The sequence below is a fragment of the Marmota monax genome, unplaced genomic scaffold (genome assembly GCF_021218885.2).
Source record: "Marmota monax isolate L192 unplaced genomic scaffold, Marmota_monax_Labrador192_F-V1.1 WCK01_AAM20220418_F8-fsc00206, whole genome shotgun sequence".
Classification (NCBI taxonomy): domain Eukaryota; kingdom Metazoa; phylum Chordata; class Mammalia; order Rodentia; family Sciuridae; genus Marmota; species Marmota monax.
Window position 1 is genome coordinate 1,708,474 of NW_026694490.1, and position 20,015 is coordinate 1,728,488.

General features: G+C 37.2%; 1 protein-coding gene across 1 annotated transcript in view; it reads left to right on the forward strand.

The window, feature by feature from the left end:
* The first annotated feature begins 285 nt into the window (after positions 1 to 285).
* Positions 286 to 20,015, forward strand: part of Sytl4 (synaptotagmin like 4) — a 68,644-nt gene continuing 48,914 nt past the window's right edge. The window contains exons 1-2 of the mRNA XM_046419200.2: positions 286 to 415; positions 875 to 965. The gene's annotated coding sequence lies outside the window, so the exon portion shown is untranslated. The remainder of the gene's footprint in view (positions 416 to 874; positions 966 to 20,015) is intronic.

A 20,015-nucleotide genomic window follows, 5' to 3' on the forward strand; every position in this document is an offset into this window, starting at 1 on the left:
AGTACAGGACAATTTTACAACTTTGGGCTCAGCTGAAGAGAAGAGAGGTACGTGATATTACCATCTTAGAGTGACCACAGATGGAAGTAAACGGGGGAGGAAGCATGTCTAGCTTGAGATCCAGTCCCTGAGCTCCTTTTCCTACCCCTGGAAGACATTCCTCCAGTGTCTTAAGGCTTTGGCTCACCCTCAGGCTGCGTGGGCCCCCTCCTAAGGAGCCTGGAGCATTGTGCGGCCCCTTTAAGAGTCCAGCTCCTCCCCCTCCAGGGAAAGTTGCAGCTTTTTCCGCCTCCTGGGAGGGTGAGTTGGGCTAGCTGCCCGGCGCAGGGTTGCGGTCTTCCCAGAGCCAGAGACCCTCCCTTGAATCCGACACTGGGACGACTAGCCCTCTCGCGGCACTTGTTGCAGGTGACAGGTAAGTCCGCAGCCAGTGGCCGCCCCCTCGCCCTCTGTCCAGGACTCTTTCTGGACCCCCAGCCCCTTTTTGCTGCTAAACGCCCCCACCCCCATATCAGAGACTTAAGTCCTTCGCTAGCCCCCTTCCGTCTTTCCTTCTCCTTAGCTGACCGACTGTACCCTCCGTCCTGTGGGTCTCTTTGGACCGCACCCCCAACGCTTTGAGTCCCGTCTGCTTGGGGCGGTCCCTCCTGCCACTTTTCTTTCTCTTGAACTTCTTCAGTCCACACGTAGTCAACACGGACCATATCTCTCTAGGTGCTGCCTCATCCCTGTCATCCCTGGCGCGGTGTGCTTAGACTTTTCCCGCCAGCCAGCCCCTCCAGAGAGCTGGCCGGGTGGGCGGGGGTGGGGCCGAGCTCCTGGCGGGAACTGTACTCCAGACGGCCTGTCACCTTTTCTTTGGTTTCTCTCGCAGCGCTCCCCAGTCGCAAGGGGTCTCTGCCCTGCCCTGTCTGTGCTCAGACCTCGAGGCGTTGGCTTCCCTGTCTTCAGCTGGTCATCCACAGGTAAAAGCGGGAAGCCGGTTGGTTCTGCCTCAGTGAGCTCTCTGCGCCTGGGAATGGGGTCCCAGATCTGTGTTCTGGGGCTGAACTGCTTTATCTTGCTACCTGTCAAGCAGGCTGTGGTGATTTGCTCCTGGGGGAGCACATCCAGAGCCCACACTAGGGACATAGAACACTTCTATCTTCTGTGATGGTTTGTAAAGGGCAGAAGGTATTTCTCCTGCCCTTAATGTTGGATAAGATGGGGTTTTGGTGGTGAAATAAATCGATTAGAATTCTGGTAGCTTTAAAAAATAATCAGTTCCTCACTAACCATTTCTTCCCCTAGTATTCTGCTTCTTCAGGACCAGAGGATCTAGCATTCCAGATATTGCTTCTGGCCGGGTGACCCTAGATCCTGTACATTTGTGGCAGAAATTAGTCTTCAGTACTTCCTGGACCTCCTATTTTTAACTGGCTTCTTTTCTGCTCTTTCAGTTCCCCACCCCCACCACTCATAAATCCGTTACTTGTAGGGAATAATGACCTAAACTATTTCTAAACTGTTTACCCACAATAACTATGTCTATTGCAGAGTTGTGGCCCTAATAAAATTTCTGGTTCTTTCTCTCTCTCCCCCGTGTGTGTGTGTGTGTGTGTGTGTGTGTGTGTATGTGTGTGTGTGTAAGCCCCTTCAAAAAAATGATAGTAGAAAAAGCCCACTGATGACTTATGAGGCTCTTTGGGTAGGGGATGAATATTTCTGGTAACACAATTTCAGATGCTTTACTCTAAGTTAAAGCAGTGACATGGAGCTTGGAGGCCTGTTCTAGGGTAATTTATCAGTGAGTGTATATAGCATTCTGGTTGGTACTCTGAGCATTTCCCCGTAAAGTCTGCTCCTGATAATGGTTGTTAGACTTATTTATTGCTAGGCATGATAATAAGTTCTTTACATAATAATTATCTCATACAATTCTCAAGATAACTCAATGCAGTACTTTACAGTTATAACCAGGATGATGGAGATTTGGAGGTTAAGTGCCTTGCACTAAATCACTCTCTGATGGGGGCACAGCTTATGTTCCTATCCGGTCACATTATCACTACTGTCTTGGATGTTAGGAACACTAATAGCTCAGGGGTGAGGACTAAGTAATTAGAAACTTCTCTTTTAAGCTCAAGCATATGTTTTGGCCTTTAGTTTCATCATAGGTGCACTGTGGGGGCTTTGGACTACTTACAGCACTAATGTCTTACCCTCTTCATTTCCAGGGCAAGGCTGCTTGCCATATTGTCACTATAAAAACATACTTTTGAGTGTACCTGGATGAATGAAATTTGGGCTTTTAACTCAGTGTTAACTGTCCTGAAGTTAGGAGAACATGACCCTGGATTCTAGGGATGTACACCTGACTCAGCTTCATCATCTCCTGATGGCTAGGGGAGAAATAATGGGGTGGCAAGTGATAAGAATTTCCCCACATCCATTCCTTAGAGCATGAGGGTGTTGGTGTACTTGTTTTATTGTGGGATGAATAGAGTATCTTAGGCCATAATAGTGGGAGGGAAGATGTCCTCCCCAACTCCAGCTCTGGGAATTTCAGCAAACTGTTTTCTTTTGTTTTTCTTCCTGAAAAGCTGATTTGTCACCCATACCCCTATCCTTGCCATTAATTCTTGTTCATCTCTCAAGATTTAGCTCTAAAGTCACTTCCTTTGTGACAAACTTACTGAACATACACTCCCTTCCTGCAAGCAGAATTACTAGTTATCCTGTTTAAAGCATTTTTTTACTCAATAAAGCCCTTAACACCACTCTTGGTTGTTTTTGCACTTGGCAGGTTGTAACCTTTCTAAGGGCAAGGTCTGGATGTTGGAACTCCCTTTGTCTTAAGCACAAGAGATTAACTGTGCTAGGAACTGGGGATACTATGCTTTCAAGGGGGTTGACGTGTGGTGATGATGGGATTGAAACACAATCTTGAGGCACTTGAATCCCCATAGTTGGGAATTTGTATTGAAATGTTACCTTCATAGCAAGGCATTCCATGACTATTGTATTTAAACTTGCAACCCATTCCTGAACATTCTTTATATTCCTTCCCTACCTTATTATTGCTTATTATTTGTTTCCCCCCCCTCCATAACATAAAGTTCAATTGGACAGTGACTGCTGTCTGTTGTATTCACTGGTAGACCCCAGGACTCAAAACAGTGCCTAGGATATCATTGGTGCATACAGATATTTGTGAAATAAATTAATGAATGACATTCACATTCTAGGAACTGGTACTCTTTTGTATGCTCCTGGGCCTGAAACTAAAACTGCCCAGTTTGTCACACTACAGGTGTAAGGTTGCCCCAGGCCCAGTTCTCTTACAGCTTTCCTTCTACAGAGTTTTGCTTTGAGATTACATTCCTGATGACAACTTTGACCTAGTTGGAAGTGCTTCCTCTCTCTTTTTCTAAAGCATGGGTCTCTGGATGGAAACTTCTAAAGTTTAAAAGTAAAAATGAAAAGATGTTGTGCTTCTTGGTGATAGGAATGAGGGCTGCACATTGGGAGGAGGGGGTGTGGATTGCCAGATGTCCTGAGGCCTTTTGGGCACTTGGCAAGGTCAGGAAGAGGTTGAAGAAAGTTACTATGCAACAGGGAAGTGAACAGCTCAAAAGAATAATAGATGCCACAAATTAGGCTTCTGGCCTCAAGTCACCCTTAGCCTTTGAGGTGTGAGATAGTTACTGAATTATAAACTTTATGGTAAAGCAATAGCTGAGTGTGACTTATGTAGTACTTGACTAATTCTATACTAGGTTCTATACTAGGAGGACAATGTAAGTGGGAAAACCATTGTATGACAGAAAACAAAAAAGTGCTATTTTGTTTAAATGTGTTTTGAAAGGTTCAGGAAAAGGCCAGAATCCCTTCAAAACAGGCTTGGTGCTGGGTGCAGTGGCGCATGCCTGTAATCCCAGTGGCTTTGGAAGCTGAGGCAGGAGGATTGTGAGTTCAAAGCCAGCTATTACTCTAAGCAACTCAGTGAAACCCTGACTCTAAATAAAATACAAAATAGGGCTGGGGATGTGGCTCAGTGGTTCAGTTCCTCTGAGTTCAATCTCCAGTACCAAACAAACAAACAAACAAAACAAAAAACAGACTGGGGGGCTGGGGCTGTAGCTCAGTGGTAGAGCACTTGCCTAGCATGTGTGAGGCACTGGGTTCAATCCTCAGCACCAAATAACAACAAACAAATTAAATAAAGGCATTCTGTCCATCTACAACTATAAAAAAAATTTAAAAAACAGACTTGGAAGGAATTGAGCCCTGGAAAATGTGGTAAATATTTTACCATTTAATATATGCTAATTTTTTTGAAACTCAAGTTTGTACAAGAAACTACTCAATCTCTTTTGAACTTTTGAACTTGTACAAACTCAAGTTTGTACAAGAAACTACTCAATCTCTCCATAAACTTCAAACATTTGGAGTTACCCAGAACTCAAGTCAGTGGAGTTTTCTTGATCCTGGAGGCTCTCATTTAGCCTCAAAGCTTTAAATAGTATCTATCAAGGTACATATCACTCCCAAATTTATATCTCTGACCTGGACCTTTCTTATAAGCATTAGTTTCATATCTTCACTGAACTATTTGACATCTCTTCTTGTCTGTTTAATAATATCTCAAATATAACATAGCTGAAACAACTCCTCATTGCATTCACATTCTCAACCCTTTCCTTTAGCTTCCCTTATCTCAGTAAAATGGCACCATCATCCATTTATTGCTTAACCCAAGAACATGGGGTCACCCTTCATTTCTTTCTTTTTCTTACACCACCGCCACATTTAATTCATGAGGAAGTCCTGCCAATCTGATCTTCAGACTGTATCATGTATTCTGCCACATGCCTCTACCTCCTCTGCCTATGACCCTAGTCCAAACCACAAGGCTGCAATGAATATCCTTGCATAATACTTAAGGATATACACACACAAGTATTTCTGAGGGTTGGCTTTCTAGTAGGAGAATTTTGGGGTCAGGGAGATGTTGATCAAAGTGTACAGAGTTTCAATTAGACTGGAGGAGTATATTTTAGTGATCTATTGCACTACATGGTGACCATGTTTAATAATAATGTAGAATATACTTAAAATTGTTTTATTTATATATATATATATATATTGTGGTTGTGGGGTTGGAACCTAGGACTTTTCATGTGCTAGGCAAGCACTTTATCACTGACCTATATTCCCAGCCCAAGAATAGATTTTTGACATTCTTACCACAAGAAAAAATAAATGGGTGAGATGATAGATATGTTAATTAGCTAAACTGAATCTTTCTAAGAATGTATAGACCTAAATATCAAATTATTTCTCATAAATATAGACAATTATCACATCAATTAAAAATAAATAAATAAAATATTTATACATTTAATATTTTGAATAGGCAAAGCCAAAGCGACATCCTCCCATGCATATTAGGCAAGCTCTATACTACTGAGCTATGTCCCTAGTCTGTGACAGTCTTTTGAATTTTTGCCAGTCTGATGTGATGGGAAGGAGTCAGTAGAGCATGAGGAACCAGAAAAGTCTTTTTAATTTTGCTTTGCTTTAACTACAGGAGAGAGATGAGACAATTTATGTATAGATAAAGCATAGAGCTTGATGATGCAAGGTCCTTGAGCAAGTTGAGGGCGGGTGGGGTGTGTGCATTGCAGAATGAAAAGGGAGAAAAGATGAAAAGACTGGCCTCAGAGAAAGGGAGGTAGTTCTTTCATTGAAATGGGAGGGAAAGAGTGCAGGACTGATGAAGCTGTGGAGAAGGAACTGTGTAAAGGTAGAATTTTGAAGGTGACACCCCCTGTTTACAAAGGTCTGAAATGGCATTTGAGTGGGATGAAAAGAACTCTGTAGGGGTACATTATCAAAATTATGCATATATAGATTAAAGTATCATGTTGTACACCACAAATACATGCATTTTTGTCAATTATACTCCCATAAAGCTAGAAAAATAAACAAAAAGAGGCTTGGATAATTTGAATTTGTCTCTACCTCCAGTCACAGAACCTGTCTATCCCATTCTCTTTAGTGGCACTCATTTCCCCAGGTCTAGAAACAAAGTGCAGAGAATCTAGTTTAAGGGATTTGTCTGGGTGACTATGACTAAAATATGAGAAGGCAGGAGATTGGATGGTGCTAGCAAAAGTAGACTTGAAATGATGGGCCACTGTGACTTTCATATCTGGGTGACTAGACCTTGAACAGGAATAATTTGTAAGAGATATGACATTTCCATGGTGTCTACACTGTTTCCTTGTTTGTAGCTCTACCAGTTCAGGCATTAAAATAGCTTTAGTATCAGTGTCTTTAACTGTTGCTAGCAGCTTATCAGAAAGTATGGATTGATTTACTGAGAATGTACAATCTGCCCACTGATTGCCAACCTTATGCCAGGATCCTACAGTAGGTCTGTCTGTCTGTCCGTCCATCCATCCATCCATCCATCCATCCATGTACTTGAGATGTTGTAGAGATGAAGGTAGACAATGGCTTTTTTTGGAGCTTATTTCAGCAGAGTAGGCATATGTTAAATGTAATTAATTATTATTTGCAGGCCGGGCGCAGTGACCCATGCCTGTAATCCCAGCGGCTCTGAAGGCTGAGGCAGGAGGACTGTGAGTCCAAAGCCATCCTCAGCAAAAGCGAGGAACTAAGTAACTCAGTGAGACCCTGTCTCTAAATAAAATACAAAATAGGGCTGGGTATGTGGCTCAGTAGTTGAGTTCCCCTGAGTTCAATCCCCGGTCCCCCTACCAGTATTATTAATTGCAATTGTTGTAAGTTCTGTGAAGTTCAGTTTTTTTAGATATAAAAATGTAATGTTGCTTTCTAATATGTTTTATTAATTTATATTTGCCAGCAAAGTATGAGAGTACCTCTTAAACCTTCCTTTTTAAAAACTTAACATTGTCTTTATAAAATTTTGCTGAGTTGATTTGCATAGACCCTATATGCATCCTCCCATGGACTTTAAATAATCCCTGGATGATTTATAATACTTGGTGCAATGTAAATGAACTGTACTCAATTGTTATACTATATTGCTGTACTGTTTAAGAAATTATGGCAAGACAAAGGTCTGTACCATTCAGTAAAGATGCAGTTTTTCTGAATATCTGCAGATGTTGAATCTGTAGACATGGAACCTGCATATACAGAGAGCTGATTTTTATTTCTGTTATTACTAGGCTACTCAGTTTGTGACACTTCCTTATAGCAGTCTGAACAAACTAAGGCAGAGACCAAAGAGTTTTGACAACTGAATGTGATTCTGGATCAGGGGTGGGAGAGAAACTAGCAATAAATGACATTATGGAGAAATTTTTTGCTGAATTGATAAGCAAACAAAAAAAAAAACTTTATTGCCTGTGAGTGTAAAATGTTTTCTTTTTGACATCTGTTGCCCACTTGATTTTCATCATTTAAGAATTATCTCTTTGTGCTCTCTATTGGATATTTACCTCTCCTTGATTTTAGCAGATTTCTTTCTTGTTTGAAACCATGAATTACCCTTCTTTTTCCTCTTCTCTCATCTCTGGAAACCCCAAAGTCTTTCCTTCCAGTCTTTGTGGCCATTCATTTTTTATCTCCTTTGAACTTCTTTCTTACCTAGTTTGGTGTGTTGACAGATCTGAGTATTTTTTTAATTGGTTGACCAGGTAAAAGCTAACATAATCAACTGTTCTCCTCTGCTAATCTCATTTCTCAGAGGCAACAATGTTAAATTTGTGTCTATTTCCAGACATTTTTCCATGCCTAGATAGACTATTTCCATCCATTCATCCAACCAGTCTTTCTATACTTACGGGTAAAAAAAGAAATACAAGTAGAATCATAGTATATATGTTTTGTAAGGTATTTTTTGCTTAATATGCAATAGCAAGTGTTCAGTGTCAGATATATAGAACTATCTCCTTTTTTCTCAACTGTATAATATTCAATTGTGTATATGAACCATAATTAATTAATTTTCTATAGATTGATATTTATATTCTTTAATTTTTTGCTGTTTCAGACATTGAGCATATATATATGTGTATATATTTATAGTATATGTTGACTATATTATGTTGAATATCAGTAGAATAAGGTTTATCAAAAAAGGGTGAGTGGTGCTGAAGACTAGGAAAGGTCTAGGAAGATAAAGACTAAGAATTTTCCATTGAATTAGGAAACTCTTGGTGACCCTAGTTAGAACACTTTTGGGGGAATGTGGGGTGGAAAACTAGACTGTGGTGGGTTAAGAAGTAATTGGGGAGATGAGGAGGTGGAAGGAGTGTATATGGATAATTCTTTATGGATATTGTTTTTGAAGAGCTGAGAAAGGGTAGTAGTGGGGGAAGGGTTTAGATATGGGAAGTTTATTTTTAATAATTTAGGAGGAACTTTAGTATCTTTAAAGGCTGGTGGGAAGGAAGGGATAAATGATAAAGGAAAGTCCTTATTGGGCAAAGTACTTATGCCAGATGGGAGAGGATCCAGAATGAAGTGGAGGATTATCCTGAAGAGGTCTAGGTGAAAATAGATTTATATATTTGGCAGGAAGCACTTGTCTGATGACATTTATATTTCTCTATGATGTAAAAAGTAAGACCAATCTCTTAGAGCAGGAGTTGAGATGGGACAGAGTTTGGGTTGGATATTTGAGGTACCTGAGGACGGTTTTTAGATTAGTTATCATGGGGAACAGGAGAGCAAGGACCAGGGAAGCATAGTTGCAGTGCCAGGGGGTGTTGAGGTAAGCTTGGTAACCAATAATTCATATGGATAATAATCTACCAGATGGATTTTGCTCTTCACTAGATATCAGGAGTCCCTGTGTAGGCATAAAGTACCTCAGATTTGTAATGCAGTTATGAGTTATTCAGGATATGGATGAGAGTGCAGTTGAAATAATAGAATCCAAACCTTCTAGAAAAGGAAGGGAAGACATGAGGAAACTGACAAGATGAAAGTAGAAGGATCTATGGAAGACTGCCCCCATGAGGACTGAGAAGAGGCTTGGGGGGAGTCACTAAGTGAACAGATTAGAAGGTTAGGGGGTTATAGTCAGAGAGTAGTATTGAATTAATGATATCAAAGGTGGTGGAGTCTTAAATGATAAGCTCTTGGGTGTGGTTGAATGTTACATGGTATTCTTGATGCTATTCAACAAATATTTACTCAACAAATATTTATTGTGTGCATTTTCAGGCCAGTTAGCACCCTAGGCATTGAAGAAATGAACAAAATGAAATCTTGCACCCCCACAGACCCCAAAACCACCAAGTCCCTTCTCTCATATAGCTTACAGTCTAGTGGGGGAGATTATTTACTTTTTAAATGTTTAATTCACATGTAATAATTGTAGAGAGTCTTTATTTTATTTTATTTTGGTACTGCAGATTGAATTCAGGGACACTAGACCACTGACCCACATCCACAGCCTGTTTTTGTATTTATTTAGAGACAGGGTCTCACTGAGTTGCCTCACTTTTGCCAAGGCTGGCTTTGAACTTGCGATCCTCCTGTCTCAGACTCCAGAGCTGCTGGGACTATAGGCGTGTGCCACTGTGCCTAGCAAGAGATTCTTTATTTTTATACAATAAAAGGGTACTTCGTTGATATGCTGATTCCTGCATGTAGTTCTATTTAGAATTAATAATAATACCAGGGTCAAATATTACATACTTGGGACTAGGAAAGTATATCTAAACATTTTGGGTGCTTTGTTTTATTTTAAAGTATACTAAATGAATTATGAGAATTTATACCTCTTCTTCCTTAGAATTTTTAAGGCACTTTTATGTACTATGTCAGTATTAAAGATAAACAAATATATACAAATCTAATTTGAACTGTTTAAGTGGTTTTAATTTTTATACTTTATTTTTTAAATATTAGAACATTGCTTCTAGCTGTAGAACAGATGTTGAGAATATCTGTACTAATCTTGCAAAAGGGATTTGATGCCATGTGTAAAGTAATTATGGTTGAACAGTTTAGGAGGGAAAGAGGGCTTACAGTAAGTTAATACCTTACATTTATTTTATATTATTTTCAAATTTATACCTAGCCATTTGTATGTGTATATATATATATATATATATATATATATATATATATATATATGCTCATGTATATATTTCTTGATATTTTACTTGAAATAAATTAGCATTTATTTAATGTCTTAGAGGCCTTAACACTTTAAAATTATCTGATGTGTATGAAGTTCTATTTAAGTTTGGCTACAGGATATTTGATTGTGCTGAAGGTTTCTGTGACCATAGCTAGATCACAGCATCCCTAAAATTAAAAAGAAACCAAATGCATGAAATCACACTTATGTGTGAACATGGGCTGGATTAGTCACTAACCATTTAAGGGGACTGAGTGTGGGTGATTTTTAGGTAACGTGGCTTTCAAGAAACATTCAGATGCTAACTAGAGTTCAGTTTAGGTATCTCCACCGTCTGTGATCCTGGCAGGATAAGAGGGTCTTCTTTGTGGGGATGTGCTTTATCAAAGCTTATTGAATAAGGAAAGATAGTGGTGTTCTATGCAGCAATGGGGCTGATTAAAAAACAATAATGTGTTGACTCTTATCAAACTTTTCAAAAATGTTTTGTGCATATAAATGATCTGATTTTACAATATCCTTTTTTTTTTGTAGAGTGAGAGATTGAACCTAGGGTCTTGCACATGGTAAGCAAGTGCTATGCCACTAAGCTGAACTATACCCCTCTTCTTTTAGTTGGGAATTTCTGGGTCTTTTAAAACTCCTGAACTCTTAAGGAAAGGACTGTGGCAGAGAAGAGGGTGAATTGGCTATTCTTTACCCATCAACATTATTATTGGGATCTTATGGAGCCTGACTGGAAGCTTCCAGTATAGGTTTCAAAAGTTTTCAGAAAGCTAAATGTGATTTTTCTTTTTCTTTTCTTTTCTTTCTTTTTTTTTTTTTTTTGGTAGTGCTGGAGATTGAATTCAGGGTCTCATGTATGCCAGGCAAACACTGTATCACTGAGCTATATCCCTATCCTGAAATTTCCCCTGTAGCCAGGTGGGGTGTTTGGAGAAATGGCCTCAGTTTATGCTATTTTAAACTTTTATGGATCACATTTATGGAGGTTTGCTCCTTAGGATTGATGGTGGGTTTAAGATGCCTTGAGTTGCTGAGGAGCTGGGGTTAAATGTGAAATCATGAAAATAAGATCACATTTCCACATATCCAAAACAACTACTTTGTTGAAAAAATATGTAGATTACAATGTTCAGCTTCCCTTTAGGACTTATTTATTATTTGAAGTGGGAATTTCCTCAAACCACTTATGAATATAATTTGATGGTATTGAAAGGTAAGCATGTGGATTCCATCTAGAGGAATTAGTTCCCATATGTGATTCTAAGAGCTAACAAAAGAGATATTTTAATTACTCTTGCTACCCCTAACCACTATGCTCTTGCCATCCTTCAGAAGAGATGTCTAGAAGAGGACAAAGGGTCCTCTTCAGCGTGTAGAGGACAGTTCACAGGACTGGGAAAATAAGCCAGACTGAGGACCTTTCAATCATTGATCTGTTAGTAACTGAGAGCTTAAAAAACACCTCAAGTGCTGGGGTTGTGGCCCAGAGGCAGAGTGCTTCCCTTACTGCACATGTGATCCTCAGCACCACATAAAAGTAAATAAACAAAATAAAGTTATAAAAAAGATTAAAAAAACACTCCAAGTTCCCAAGTGTAAAATATCTCATTTTCCAAATATTACCACACAGAGTAATATTTGCAGAATTTGAAAAGACATTTTAGCATAATTAATGGTTAAAAGCTAGGACCCTGGAGCCAGGTTGCCTGGGCCCAAAAAGTAGACTGTCACTTATTATGTCACTTAAGGGGCATTGACCTTGGGCATGTTATTTACTCAATTTTGGACTCACTTTCCCAAATATAAAATAAAATAGATATAATAATTATAATACCTTTTGTAAAACAGATATAATAATTGTAATAGATATAAAATAGATATAACAATTCTTACAAGATAGATGTTACAATTCTAATATCTATCTCATAGTGTGATTGTCAGGACTAAATAACTGCATGTATATAAAGTGCTTAGGAAAGTGCCTGGTACATAATAAGCATTATAGAAGTGTTTGCTGTCATCATCGTCATCACCATCATCTTCATCAGTTGGTGTATATCTCAATAGGAGCAAAAACTGCAAAATGTTTCAGCACCTGCAAACCCTACTTTTATGGAATAAATTTTGAAAGGGATCATTTGTAGCCAAAATCAGTGCAAAACATAAATCAGAATCTTGCAAAATTGAGAGCTAGTTATAAATGTCTCAGTGTTAGGGAAAAACAAAATTCAACTTGCTAGTATAATACTTCTGAAAATGGACTGAGTGGGGGCAAGCCCTAGGGCTTGTTGTGTGAGCCATGAATGTGCTCCATGGGTAGGCCAATGGGGGTCTAGACCCCAGTTAATCACTGGGAAGGCTTGATTGCTTTTTGGTTTTGGAGCCTTGATTCTGATTTTTCACTTTGTCTCAATTCCTGTTTTTCTTCCTTTTGATCCAAATTTTAAAATTCATGCTATTTTGTTATGTTTTATGTATCTTTGTAAGACACTTTAAATCCTGTCTGGAACAGTGTATAAATAAATATCTTTTAAACTGATCATATCTAATTACTAACATTTGCTTAATATTTATGCTTGTCAGTCTACCCCCAAGCAGAGAGGTACTGTGACTTTCCATCTGGGCAAAAATGCTGATTAGATTTCTCAAATTTCGTAGAAAGATGTCAAAACAGCCATATGCTCATATATTTTCCAAAGCATAAAGTTAATAATAATTAAAACTAAACAGCTACTAATATTAGGTGCTTATGTTAGGCCAGTCCTCTATTCCATGCTTTTTACTCATGATACATACTTAAATCTTCACAGTCTTAGGCAGGAGTTATTATTGCCAAATTATAAATGGGGAAACTGAGACTCATGGAAGTTAAACAACCTGCCCAGAGTTCATACAACTAAAAGAGTAGTGAAGGAGGGATTTGAACTCAGGCAGCCTGGTTCCAGACCCAGTACTTTTAAGCACTATTCTATGCTATACTGTTCTTAATTAGAGATGTAGCACATCAGAACTCCTAGTCCTTTTCTGTGTTATAGGACACTTACAGGTCCTGCAGATTTTACATCATTGTTGTGTTTGTAATATGCCCCTTTCCCTCTCTACTATTGTTACCCTCTACTTTTAGATCTCATCATGTTCCCCCTGGATTTATGCCACATCCTCCTCAAATTCACATTCTGTCTTGGTGTCAGAGTTCTCTAACAGGTCCTTGCCTTATATAAAACACTTCAATGATTCCTGTTGTCAAAAGCCAGTTAGCATTGTTTCTGAATATAGCATATCAAACTCCCCCTGCCTCTTGTGATGTGGTCTCCACCTGCCCCTTCCACATTCTCCCATACAATTACCAGCCAGCATTACTGCACTGCTTGCTCATACTATGTTGCTTTTTGCCTCCATGCTTTTGCAAATGCTATGCAGTCTTCTTGGAAAGCCCTCTTTCTCCTGGTTAACCAACTGCTACACATTAATTTACAACCAGTTCATGTGCGTCTGCTGGATATCCTTTCTCGTTCCCTTTCCCATGCTGGATTAAGTGCACTACCTTGGTATTCTCACAATATCCCATGCATATATATTTTTTGCTTACCATGTTTTTATATGATTATCTGTTTAAGTATCTCTTTTCACTAGACCGTGAGCTCTTTATGGCCATGGACTATGCTTTATTCTTTTATCCTTTGCCAGCTAGCATAGCACTTGGCACATGGTGCCCTCCCAACTAGTTCACATTCTATAAACAGTGCAGAGTACAAAGCTTCAGGCCAGGGAAAGACGTAGAAGCCACACAGACATTCAGTTATAACTACCAGGACAGCAGAAGGAGGTATCACAGAGGAATCTTTGGGGAGAGATCTATTTACATCATTTAATTCAGGAGCCAGGAGGAGCTTGGGTGGGGGTTTATATCTAAAAATACATTGAAACTTGTGAGAAGCTAGACTTAGCCTCTTTGCAATTTGAATCTATTTTGAGTTTGAGTAGCTTAGAATACATAGCTAAACACATGTGTTTTCATAAGCATATTTATAAACTTCTAGGAGAGATATCGCCTTAAATTTGAATGGAGCAGTTCATACAATACCAATACAGTATCCCGATGTCAATATTGTATTGACTAAAAACAGTGTTGCATGCCCATTCAGATATTTCCAGTAAGATGCTATCAACTAGTACCTTTTTGTATAGGTGGGTAGATCCAGACAAGGGGATATCTGATTTCTGGAAGTCCTGGGTCCTTGGAAGCTTTCTTCTTTTCTTTTTCTTTCTTTCTTCTTTTCCTTTTCTTTCTTTCTTCTTTTACTTTTTTTGTACTGAGGATTTAACACAGAGGCACTTTACTACTGAGCTACATCTCCAGCCATTTTTATTTTTTATTTTGAGACAGGGTATGGCTAAGTTGGTGAGGGTCTCGCTAAATTGGTAAGGCAGGCCTCGAACTTTTGATCCTCCTACCTCAGCCTTCTTAGTCACTGGGATTACAGGATTACCATTGTGCCTGGCCCTGGAAGCTTTCTTTTCTATATGGGTTTTTAAAAACATTTTTTCATTGTAGGTGGACACAACACCTTTATTTTATTTATTTATAAGTGGTGCTGAGGAATAAATCCAGTGCTTCACATGTGCTAGGTGAGTACTGTACTGTTGAGCCACAACCCCAGCCTCTCTATAAGGATTTTTAAAAAAATTCTAGGGACTCAAACACATACTCCAGATATAGTTTCATTTTTCTGTGTTCTAAAATCAGCTCTTACCTTTAGATTATAAACTATAAAGCTATGCCCATACCTTGGGTACTAGATTTTGCTAGCCTTTGAGCTACGCTTCACTTGTGTTTGAAGACCCACACTTAAAGTAATATTAATTGTGACAGTGCTTTAGATGGATCTGCTTTGGATATTGTCATTGCCTTGGTGATAGTTAATAGAGGCTGCTGTGTATGCCTTATGGCAACATAGATTATAATCATCAGAATGACTTATTCTTTCCTAATTAAAATAAATCTTCTCTATATGTAAGTAGAATCACGGAAACATATGGCAGTTTGTAAGAATGGTTTCCCTCAACTCTCCTTTTGGAAAAATTTCTCCAACTTTTTGATCTTTTACTCTTATCATCCAAAATTTGGATAACCCCTGATATATATTTATTTATTTGTAAGTTATAAATTTAACATTATACTAATAGTATATTATCAAGCATGTACAAAGCTGGACATAGAGGATGAAAGATGAACACTGTTTAATCTTAATTTTAATATTTATTAATGGTAGAGTAACCTTTGCTCTCATTTTGATGAGAGTGGTGACATTAAGTATGCTTCATTTAAACAAAATCTTGGTTTAAGATACAGCTACTTGAAGATCTAATTCTAATTTATGTTTATTTTTGTACTTGATTTTAATGACTGATACTTCACAAAAGATTTGTCTAAAAATAAAAGGAGTGTGTTGTTGGATGAACTTAGTAAATAATGACACTCATATTCTAGTTCCAGGCACCAGTTATAAAAATGTTTTGTTGCTACACCATCTTCCCTGCTCTGAGCATGTTACATTTTAAATTTTTAACAAATTGTTTACAACTCATTGAAAGCTTTCATATGAGTTACAAGACGAAACATATTTTTATGCAATAAAATCATACAATAATGGAAATATTTCAGGTATACTTTGTATTGCTTATTCTCTATTTTAAAAACCATGGCATAAAATATTTTATTGTTTAAATTAATTAAAAATCTTCTGGTACCTTATATGTATTCTGGAATTATAAAATTTATGATTACAAGAAGAAAGTTACATATAATCTTTAAAAATTTTAAATAATTTTATCAAGGCATAATTGATATACAGTAAATTACACATATTTTAAACTATAAAATTTAATAAATTTGACATTTATGAATACCCATGAAAGATAATGAACATATGATTACCTCCTGTTGTGGTTTCACTGTGTTTCCACAAAGTTCATATGTTGGAAACTTAATCTCCAATGCCACAGTGTTGGGACATGGGGCCTAATGGTGTTTTGGTTATGAGGTCCTATCCTCATAAATGGATTAATGTCATTATTGTGCCAGTGGCTTATATAAGTAATTTTGGCCCCTCTTGTCCTTTGCCCTGCCTTTTCTCTTTTGTGTGCATACACTTTCTTGCCTTTCTACCTTTTGCCACAGGATGATGAAGAGCGAGCCTCTTACCACCTGTGGCCTCCAGAACTAAGTCAAAGAGATTTCTTATTTATAAATTATCCAATCTCTGGTATTCTGTCATGCCAGTACAAAATGGACTATGACACCTCTACAAGTTTTCTGGTACCATGTTGTCATTTTTTCTTCCTGTTCCTCTCTATTCTATTGCCCACCTCCAACCACTGATCTATTTTCTGTCACTATAGATTAATTTGCATTTTCTAGAGTTCTATACAAGTGAAATTCTGCACTGTGTTTTCTTTTTTGCTGGACTTCTTTCAGTCACCATAATTATTTTGAGATTCATCTCTGTTACTGTGTGTGTTAGTAGTTCATTCCTTTTTATTGCTGAGCAGTATACCACTGAATGGCTATTCTGCAATTTGTTTACTCATTCACCTCTTAATGGACATTTGTGTTGTTTCTAAGTTTTGTCTATTGTGAACGATATTGTCCTTAACATTCACATTCAAGTCTTTGTGTGGGTGGGCATATGTTTTTGCTTTTCTTGGGTAAGTACCTGAAAATGGAAAGCCTGGGTCATATGGGAAATGCATGTTTAATTTTTTTTAAAACAAATAAGCTGTTTCATAAAGTGATTGTACCATTTTACATTCTATATCTCTTCCACATCGCTGTAGTGCTTGAGAGATTCAGTTGCTTCAAATTCTGCCCAACATTTGGTATATATTTTTTTTTATTTTAGCCATTGTTATAAGCACATAGAGATATGTGGTTTTAGTTTGCATTTCCCTAATAGTTAATGGCATTGAGAATCTTTTCATATGCTCATTTGCTATTTGCATATCTTCTTTGGTGAAGTGTTGTATATTTTTAAAAATTTTTGAGGTGTTAAAATTATGGAGTATTCAGAATTCTTTAGATATTTTGTCCTTATCAGAAATGTCATTAACAACTATTTTCTTCCAATATATGATTTGTTTTTTAATTTTCTTTTAATTATCTTTAAAATAGCCAAAGTTTTAATTTGATGAAGTCTAATTTATTATGTTCTGCATCATTTTTTGGCTTCATGTCAGAAATCTTTGCATTTTGAAATATGGCTATCCAGTTTTTCCAGTACTACTTGTTGAAAAGACTATCATTTCTCCACTGAACTGTCTTGTAGCTTTATAAGAAAAAACAAATGACTCTAAACATAACAATTGATTTTTGAACTCTCTATTCTGTTCCACTGATCTATTTGTCTATCTTCATGTCAATATCACACTTGCTTGATTACTTTAGATTAATAATAAGTCTTGAAATCAGGTTATGTGAATTCGAATTTTGTTCTACATTTGTTTTTTTTAATATTTATTTTTAGTTGTAGTTGGACACAATAACTTTATTTTGTTTATTTATTTTTTTTGTGGTGCTGAGGATCAAACCCAGGGCTCCGCATGTGCCAAGCGAGTGCTCTACCACTGAACCACAACCCCAGCCCCTCTACATATGTTTTGAACCTCATGATACATTATTAGTTTTCCTCTAAAGAATCAATTATATATATATATATATATATATATATATATATATGTATATATTTTAGTTGTAGATGGACACAATACCTTTATTTTATTTATTTATTTTTATGTGGTGCTGAGGATTGAACCCAGTGCCTCACACATGCTAGATGAGTGCTGTACCACTGAGCCACAACCCCAGGCCCTCAATTATATTTTTAAAATAAAATTAAATAATACAAGTATTTATACTCACATAATTGCCATTACATGTATTCTTCATTCCTTTTTGTATTATTTTCCTTCTGCCTAAAGGACTTCCTTTAACATTTTTTATAGAGCAGGTCTGATGATGATTAATTCTTTCAACTTTAGCATGTATGAAAAACCTTTATTTCCCTCTGTTGTTGAATAATATTTTGTTAGGTGTAGAATTTTAGATTGATGAAATTTTTTCCCTTTTATATCTTAGAGGTGCCCTTCCATTGTTGTCACACTTAAATTGTTTCCAATGATAGATCTGCTTTCATCATTATCTTTGTGCATCTTTATGTAAAGTGTCCTCCTTCCCCTACCCAGAGTGCTTTTAAGATTTTTCTTGTTATTTCTGGTTTTAAACAGTTTGACCATATGGAGTGGTTTTCTTTATGTTTCTTGTGCTTGAAGTTCATTGAGCTTCTGGGATCTGACAATTTATAGTGTTCATCAAATTTAGGTCATTATTTCTTTAAGTATTTTTTCAGTGCCTCCACTTCCTTCGATGACTCCAATTGCATGTACATTAGGCAGCTTGAAGTTATCCCACAGCTCATTAATTCTGTTATTTTTTTTAAATTTATTTCTGTGTTTCATTTTGGATAGTTTCTGTGTCTGCAAGTTCACCATAATATTTAATCTGTTGTTAATTGTAACCAGTGCATTTTTCATCTGAGATGTTGTAGTTTTTATCTCTAGGTTTAAGTCTTTAAAAAAAAAATCTTTTCCGTGTCTCTCCTCAACTTTTTGAACATATACAATATGGTTATAATAACTGCCTGCTTTAATGACTTGGTTAATTCTAACATTTATGTCAGTTATCTTAATTGAATTATTTTCCTTCTCATTACAGATTCTATTTTTCTCCTTTTCTGTGTGCCTGGTAATTTTTATTGGGTACCAGATATCGAGAATTTTAACTTGTTGGGTTCTACCTATTTTGATATTACTGTAGATATTTTTGAGTTCTATTCTGGGATGTACTTAGTTGCTTGGAAACAGATTGATCCTTTCAGGTTTTTCTGTTTAGATTTGGTAGGCAGGACCAGAGCAGTGCACTGGTCTAGGACTAATTATTTCTCACTACTGAGACCCTCAGTACTCTAGCCAGTATGCTGTAAATCATAAGGTTTTCCAGTTTGATGAGAATAGGCACTATTGCTGTCCCTGTGTGAGCAACAGGTATGGTACTTTTGAATTCTTTCAGGTGATTCTTTTCCTGGAGTAGTTTCCTCACAGATATTCCATGAACTTATCAGTCCTTTGCTGAATATGTCAGGGAGACTAGGTGTAGTCTTTAAATACCTTTCTCTATGCAGTTCTATCAATGCTGTATGTTATGAATTCTAGCTATTTGGATTCTTTCAGACTCTCAGTGCTGTTTTCTCAACTTGGAGAGTTCACCAAACTCTCCCAGGCTTCTTCCTTCCTGTACCATGGCCTGAAAACTCTCTTGAGACAGTAAATTGGGGAAATCAAAAGGTTCAACGCATTTGTTTCCCATCTCTCAGAGATCATAGTCCTGCATTGACTGATGTTCAATGTCTTGAAAACCATTACTTTATGTATTTTGTCTATTTGTTGCTGTTTAAGGCAGGGTAGAAATTCATCCTTTGTTCTTTCATCTTGCACAAAAGATAAATGATATTTTGTAATCTGCAATTATTGTGACCAATTATAATATGTAGCCCAATTTCAATTATCATCTTTCAAAAGTGTAGACATCATCACATTTCTTCTTTGACATAGCTAAATTGGTTCTAAATAACTATATTCAAATGTATACAGAATGTGGCATACAGGAATATAGATAAATCACTAATCAGTTTCTGTGTAATATATATTATCACTTAACAAGAGCAGTTCAGTTTAAGGCTTCTTGGTAAAGACTCTGGTTCACTTTTCATGCTCAGTGAGGTATAAATATTGCCAAAATCATTTGTTATCCTTAGTCCAAATG